Source organism: Aegilops tauschii, chromosome 7, assembly GCF_002575655.3.
Source record: "Aegilops tauschii subsp. strangulata cultivar AL8/78 chromosome 7, Aet v6.0, whole genome shotgun sequence".
NCBI lineage: Eukaryota > Viridiplantae > Streptophyta > Magnoliopsida > Poales > Poaceae > Aegilops > Aegilops tauschii.
In genome coordinates this window covers 321,097,318-321,104,893 of record NC_053041.3, presented here as the reverse complement: position 1 = coordinate 321,104,893, position 7,576 = coordinate 321,097,318, and the positions used below count along the sequence as shown (strand labels likewise).

Below are 7,576 nucleotides of genomic sequence, written 5' to 3'. Positions count from 1 at the left end.
ATATGAATGCAACCACATACCTTTTATCTCTTTGTCTTTTATGTAATCCAATTCATATGATACCCTTGGTTTTCCTGAACTTGATGGGTAATAAACAGTCTTCAAATATCCCGAGGGAAGAAAATTATCTGAAACCTGCACTCTAACCTGCAACAATAAGGGGAGAAAATTAAAATACACATTTGCTAGCAAAAATGATCACCATGATCTTAAATAAGCAAATAGAGCATTATCGTTTCCACAACTGCAAATGACAGAGTACAGCAAAACTGGAAGTACCAACCATCATATCTTGAAATATGTTGTTTACATCATCGACGGATCTAACAAAACCGAATTAAGTTAGAAACCTGATCAGGTGCAAGCTTGCAGTATGGAAGTAGATCGATCATGGGTACAAGAAAGGAATTAAATTCAATATTGAATAACCTCCTCACTCATCTCTGGCGCTTTTGCAAGAAAGGGATTAAATTCAATATCGGGGAGTAGATCTCTTATTTTAAGCTTGACTTGATTCTATTGTTAACTAAATTCTACAAAAAATAATGCTCGCGTTCTAAAATTTGAGTCATCTAGCAAAATGCAGCTCAATCTATAAAGTTGTTGGTGCAGGCATCCACTCTGCCTCTAAACCTCCATTTCTCTTTCTGTCATGGTCATATTTTTGCAGAATTTAGTTAGAACCATGAAGTGAGCTTTAGTTAACTCACAAGCTTATATACATCTAGAACTTTAAGTTATACTCAAATCTCTACAGAAAGGTGAAAACATGCAGGAACTAAGAACAGACCGTGAACTTCTAACAAAACCTCAAAACTGGCACATGAGCGGACATATCCTAATATTGAACGTAAGTCGGCATGAAGATGTCCCAAGATACAAACTTCGTGTAATTTATCATGAAAATTGTCCCTGATACAATCTAAAGTCCAAATTTTCATAAATCTTTATTACATAAAAAGACTTATGTTTTCTTTGATTAAATATGCATACCAGACCTCTCCAACAAGATGCACCCCTTCAAAATGCTTTATGAAGCCGACAGATATAGAAAGCATGTAGCCATACCTATTCTTGTGCATGTCTTCAGAGCTTGAGAAAAACGAGGTACCAACAGAATACTAATAGTTTGCTGAGTGCTAACCACCTCGTAGGCTGAATAAACACGATGGTCAAAGTCCTAATTAATTCAAACACAAACAACATAAAACATTGAGATAGAAGCCACTGCACACATACTTTTCTGAATCTGACAATGAATTGAATTGGCGCCTTTCTATTTGTACACTTATAGACATCTCAAATATCACAAATTACAGTTTAGATTTTGTTCACATACTCTAGTAATTACTGGTAGTGAAAAAATGGTTTACAAATAGAACGTGGTGTGATCTTAAGAAAAAGAATAGAACCTGGTGTGTTGTTGCTTCAGCATCGCATTACTACAACGGGAAGCCATCGGCCTCCTTCTCGCTAGCTCCGAGAAACAGCATTCCCGTTGTCGGGGTGCCGGCGTCTTCTTCAACATGATAGCCCTCCCTCCATCTGCTTCTTGCTGTCTCCAGTTGTGCCAGCATCAGAGAACCATCCACCCCTAGCCTCGGCAGTGCGCTGAATGGGCGACAGCAGAGTGAGAGTTGGGCCTGAAGATGCTATCACATGCCTTGGTGATCATGTGACCTGTCAGACAGCAGTGTAACGGATAGGATCGGCGGTCACGCCATCCCCGGATGCACAGTTCCTCCGGTCCTTGCCCGCCACAACCCAGTGCCCTCCGCCATGCCCCATCACGACTCAGAGCCCTCCTCCATGCTCTGCTCCTTAGCAATTTGTAAATCTAAGAAGTCAAAATGAACCACTCATATAAATCTTGCTATGAAGTTGCTTCTACACGTGAACATAAGAAAAAGGGGTACCATAAACTACAATTAGGCAAAACTTGTGAACCTTCTTAGTCTCATACCTGAAGCTACAAGGCCGTTGTGGCACCTGTCAGACAGTATACCAACAGATAGGATCGGCGGTCGCGACATTCCTAGATGCACAGTTCCTTCGCTCCTTCCCCGCCACAATCCAGAGCCCTTTGTCATGCGCCGCTGTCACCCAGAGCCCTCCTCCATGCTCCACTCCTTAGCAAAATCAAAGAAGGCAAAACAAACCACACATATAAATTTTGTTGTGAAGTTGCTTGTACACGTGAACATAAGAAAAAGGGGTACCATAAACCAAGGTTGGAAAAAGCGCTAGGCAGTAGGCGGGCGGTGACCCTCTGCCTAGCGCCTTGCCTTCCTAGGCGTAGCCTAGGCGGCCCAAGGTGTTTCGTACGGTAGCAGGTTAGGAGGATAATTATTTGGGTAGATTTTGTACCATAGCAGGTTAGAAAGACAATGTGGTGATAAAAAGGATAGACTTTGTACCATAGCAGGTTAGAAAGACAATGTGGTGATAAAAATAACATACATCAGGCAATGTGAAGAACTAAATATAGTCTATTCAATGGGGCAGCACGCCCATAGAAATATCAAATATTCAAATAGATTAGAGGCAAACATCATACAAACCCAATTAGCATAGCATTATAAATTATGAGTTCAACAGTTCACACATCAAAATGAAGTTCTTTAATTCCTAGAATCTTATTGGGAAGACTTCTCTCACAAGTCAAAAAGGGAAATTCCACACGGACGCACACACAAACTGTTCGACTCAATGACATAAAGATATAATATATAAAAAGTACTTAAGAAAAGACACATGTTCATTTGGGTCTTCTCAATTATCAATAGCCATTCTCCTCATCTAAATGCATCTCCTCCTCATCATCAAACTCCTCTTCTTCAGAATCAAATTATTCTTCTTCATAAAGTTGTCTTGGTCTCGCACTTCTACGTGGCTCGAGCAGTTCATCGCCTCCCATTGCTTCTCCAATGCCACTCCCTGACATCCCTGTACTATTCATCTCCTCCTCATCTTTATCCATATAGATGACTTCTGCATAATCATCTCCGCCCTCAAAAAGAAAACCTTGAGCTTCAGTAGTTTCAGCGGATAAGAGGACATCAGTGATCTTCTTCTCCTTGATCATTTGTTTCTTGGCCATCATCCTCGAGTTGAATTGTATGAACACAAGAGAGTTTAGACGTTCTGTAGTTAGCCTATTTCTTTTCTTCGTATGTATCTACAACAAGAAAAACATAAGGATTAAGAACAGGGAATGTTTTGACATGTGACGGACTAATCAAGCTAGATGTGAGATTAGAGAGTCAGGAGACTAACATTTTCGAAGGTACTCCAATTCCTTTCACAGACTGAAGAACTTGATGTCAATCAGAGGATTCTCACAGCCATCCTTTGTAGAGCTGGTGCTTCAGTTCCATAGAGCCTCCACCAAGATGCTATGAATTAAAGCACAGAATCAAGTTAACAATGTATTGCATAAATTAGACTTCACAAAATCAGAATGCATACCTGCATTATAATCAAAATTTCGACAACTCCTCACAAGCTTCTTTGCAAATGATCCTTCTTTAATTCAAAATTGACAGCTTGATCTTGTTTGTCATCATCACCATAATAAAAGGTCTCCACACAGCTAATGAACCCTTCGGCATTAAACTACAATTAGGCAAAAATTGTGAGCCTTCTTAATCTCATACCTGAAGCTACAAGGCCGTTGTTATCATCAACCATTGATGCTGTATGTGTGTATATTGGTATTCAACCTCAATTCCTCACAATTTGTAAATCAAGCACATACCAGTAGCAGCCTCGTTGATGGTCTTTGTCACCGTCTGCTCCCACGAGGTCATCACGAGGCAGCCGCTGCTCCTTCCCATCATCCATCGTCTCCATCTTCCTCGGGCCCACGGGCTCGAGTAGGATGCCAACGATGGCCAGAGGGGCGGCGACGCGCATGCCGGCAGGGGGAAGGAAGAACAGGGCGGCGGTGCTCCCTCCTGGAGGAGGGAGGAGCAGGGGCGGTGGCACGTGCGCTGGGAGGAGGCCGGGAGGGCATGGGCGGCCGGGAGCGAGGGAGTAGGTGGGGGCGGCGCGGCGCCGGGATCCAGGGAGGTTGGGGGTCGGGTGGCGCCGGGAGTGAGGGAGAAGGTGGGGGCGGGGCGAGCCAGGATCTGGGGAGGAGATGGGGCGGCCGCCGGGGAGGAGGTCGGGGGCTGGCGGCGAAGGGATCTGGAGGAATCGCTAGGTCAGGAGGAACGGCGGGGAATCGCTAGGTTTTTTTTCGTGGGAGGGTTGCGAGTTAACGGAGCTGGGAGGATGACGAAAAAAACCGGACGTGGGAGGATGACGAAAAAAACCAGCGAAATTAAACCGCACAGACTATTCACCAAGTCGTCCATTAGGAGTAGAGATTGGTGTTATACCTACTGTATTCCAACTTCTCTATGGTTTATAAACTCTTTTATTAGCCATAGATTCATCAAAATAAGCAAACAACACGCGAAAAACAGAATCTGTCAAAAACAGAACAGTCTGTAGTAATCTGTAACTAACGCAAATTTCTGGAACTCAAAAACATCTACAAAAATAGGACGACCTAGACAATTTGTTCATTGATTTACTGCAATTGGAATCAGTATTTTATCACGTTCTGGTTATTTATAACAATTGTTTTCGTGAACAGAAAGTTTCTGGAATTTTCAGCAAGATCAAATAACTATCATCCAAGAAGATCCTATAGGTTTAACTTGGCACAAACACTAATTAAAACATAAAAACAAATCTAACCAGAGTTTAGATCAAATATTTATTCAAAAACATAAAGGAAATATATTGGGTTGTCTCCCAACAAGCGCTTTTCATTAAAGCCTTTTAGCTAGTCATTGATTATTCTAATGATGCTCACATGAAAGACAAGAATTGAGGCACAAAAGGAGCATCATAAAGCATGTGACAAACACATCTAAGTCTAACATAATTCCTATGCATAGGCATTTTATAAGCAAACAAATTATCATAGCCAGCAAAAATTAGCATATGAAAGGAACAAGAAAGAGACGATAGCAATCTCAACATGACGAGAGGTAATTTAGTAACATGAAAATTTCTACAACCATGTTTTCCTCTCTCATAATAATTACATGTAGGATCATAGGAAAATTCAACAAAATTCTATCACATAACATATTCTCAACATGATCCACATGCATGCGAAGTTGACACTCTTCCAAAATAGTGGGATTATCATTAACTAAAGTCATGACCTCTCCAAACCCACTTTTATCAAAAATACCATAAGATTGAACATTCTCCAAATGTGTGGGATCTAAAGTTGACACTCTTCCAAACCCACTTACAATATTATTGCAAACACTATTATCAATCTCATATTCATCATGGGGCTTAAATGAATTTTCAAGATCATTAGAAGAATCACCCAAATCATGATCATTGCAACAAGTAGTAGGCATAGCAAAAATAGCATCCCCAAGCTTAGGGTTTTGCATAATATTAGCACAATTGACATCAAGAGAATTTATAGTAAAATCATTGCAATCATGCTTTTTATTCAAGGAGCTATCGCGAATATCTTCATAAATTTCTTCATCATAATTTTCAGATTCACGAATTTCAAGCAAAACTTCATAAAGATAATATAGTGCACAAAACTCACTAGCAATTGGTTCATCATAGTTGGATCTCTTAAAAAGATTAGCAAGCGGATGAGGATCCATAGATCTTAGGTTCTCTGTTTAGCAATAAATAAACAACTAATCCAACCAAACGAGCAAATGAGCCAAGTAAGACATCAAAGCAAACGGAAAAGACGAATAGAAGAAGGGTGAATAAAACGGCAAGGGTGAAGTGGAGGAGAGGAAAACGAGAGGCAAATGGCAAATAATGTAATGCGAGGGATAAGAGTTTGTGATGGGTACTTGGTATGTCTTGACTTGACTTGACTTGGCGCGAATCTCCCCGACAACGGCGCCAGAAATCCTTCTTGTTACCTCTTGAGCACTGCGTTGGTTTTCCCTTGAAGAGGAAAGGGTGATGCAGTAAAGTGGCGGAAGTATTTCCCTCAGTTTTTGAGAACCAAGGTATCAATCCAGTAGGAGATCACGCACGAGTCCCTCGCACCTACACAAACAAATAAGAACCTCGCAACCAACGCGATAAAGGGTTGTCAATCCCTCCACGGTCACTTACGAGAGTGAGATCTGATAGATATGATAAGATAATATTTTTGGGTATTTTTATCATAAAGATGCAAAGTAAGATAAACGGCAATAAAAATAGCTAAGTGTTGGAAGATTAATATGATGGAAAATAGACCCGGGGGCCATAGGTTTCACTAGTGGCTTCTCTCAAGAGCATAAGTATTACGGTGGGTAAACGAATTACCGTCGAGCAATTGATAGAATTGAGCATAGTTATGAGAATATCTAGGTATGATCATGTATATAGGCATCATGTCCGCGACAAGTAGACCGAAACGATTCTGCATCTACTACTATTACTCCACACATCGACCGCTATCCAGCATGCATCTAGAGTATTAAGTTCATAAGAACAAAGTAGTGCTTTAAGTAAGATGACATGATGTAGAGGGATAAACTCATGCAATATGATATAAACCCCATCTTTTTATCCTCGAAGGCAACAATACAATACGTGCCTTGCTGTCCCTACTATCACTGGGAAAGGACACCGCAAGATTGAACCCAAAGCTAAGCACTTCTCCCATTGCAAGAAAGATCAATCTAGTAGGCCAAACCAAACTGATAATTCGAAGAGACTTGCAAAGATAACCAATCATACATAAAAGAATTAAGAGGAGATTCAAATATTATTCATAGATAATCTTGATCATAAACCCACAATCCATCGGATCTCGACAAACACACCGCAAAAGAAGATTACATCGAATAGATCTCCAAGAAGAACGATGAGAACTTTGTATTGAGATCCAAAGAGAGAGAAGAAGCCATGTAGCTAATAACTATGGACCCGAAGGTCTGAGGTAAACTACTCACACATCATCGGAGAGGCTATGGTGTTGATGTAGAAGCCCTCCGTGATCAATGCCCCCTCCGCGGAGCGCCGGAAAAGGCCCCAAGATGGGATCTCACGGGTACAGAAGGTTGCGGCAGTGGAAATAGGGTTTTGGCTCCGTCTATGATGGTTTGGGATTACGTAGGTATATATAGGAGGAAGAAGTACGTCGGTGGAGCAACGTGGGCCCCACGAGGGTGGAGGGCGCGCTTGGGGGTGGGGGGGTAACCGCCCCCCCCCTCGTGCTCTCCTCGTTGATTGCTTTACGTAGACTCCAAGTCCTCTGGATCACGTTTGTTCTGAAAATCACGTTCCCGAAGGTTTCATTCCGTTTGGACTCCGTTTGATATCCTTTTTTCCTTCAAAACACTGAAATAGGCAAAAAAACAGCAATTTGGGCTGGGCCTCCGATTAATAGGTTAGTCCCAAAAATAATATAAAAGTGTATAATAAAGCCCATTAAACATCCAAAACAGAATATAATATATTATGGAACAATAAAAGAAATTATAGATACGTTGGAGACGGATCAGCGAGGGAGCGGGCGTAAGGCGTACAATACTAC

The 7,576-nt window shown here is 41.4% G+C and overlaps 1 long non-coding RNA gene across 1 annotated transcript; it reads right to left on the bottom strand.

Annotated features, from left to right (window-relative positions):
• Positions 1 to 2,598: 2,598 nt before the first annotated feature.
• Positions 2,599 to 3,370, bottom strand: LOC141028018 (uncharacterized). The gene is made up of 2 exons (XR_012190151.1): positions 3,277 to 3,370; positions 2,599 to 3,178 (listed from the first exon to the last, which is right to left on the bottom strand). It is a non-coding gene; the product is annotated as an uncharacterized lncRNA (long non-coding RNA).
• Between the last annotated feature and the right edge of the window lie 4,206 nt (positions 3,371 to 7,576).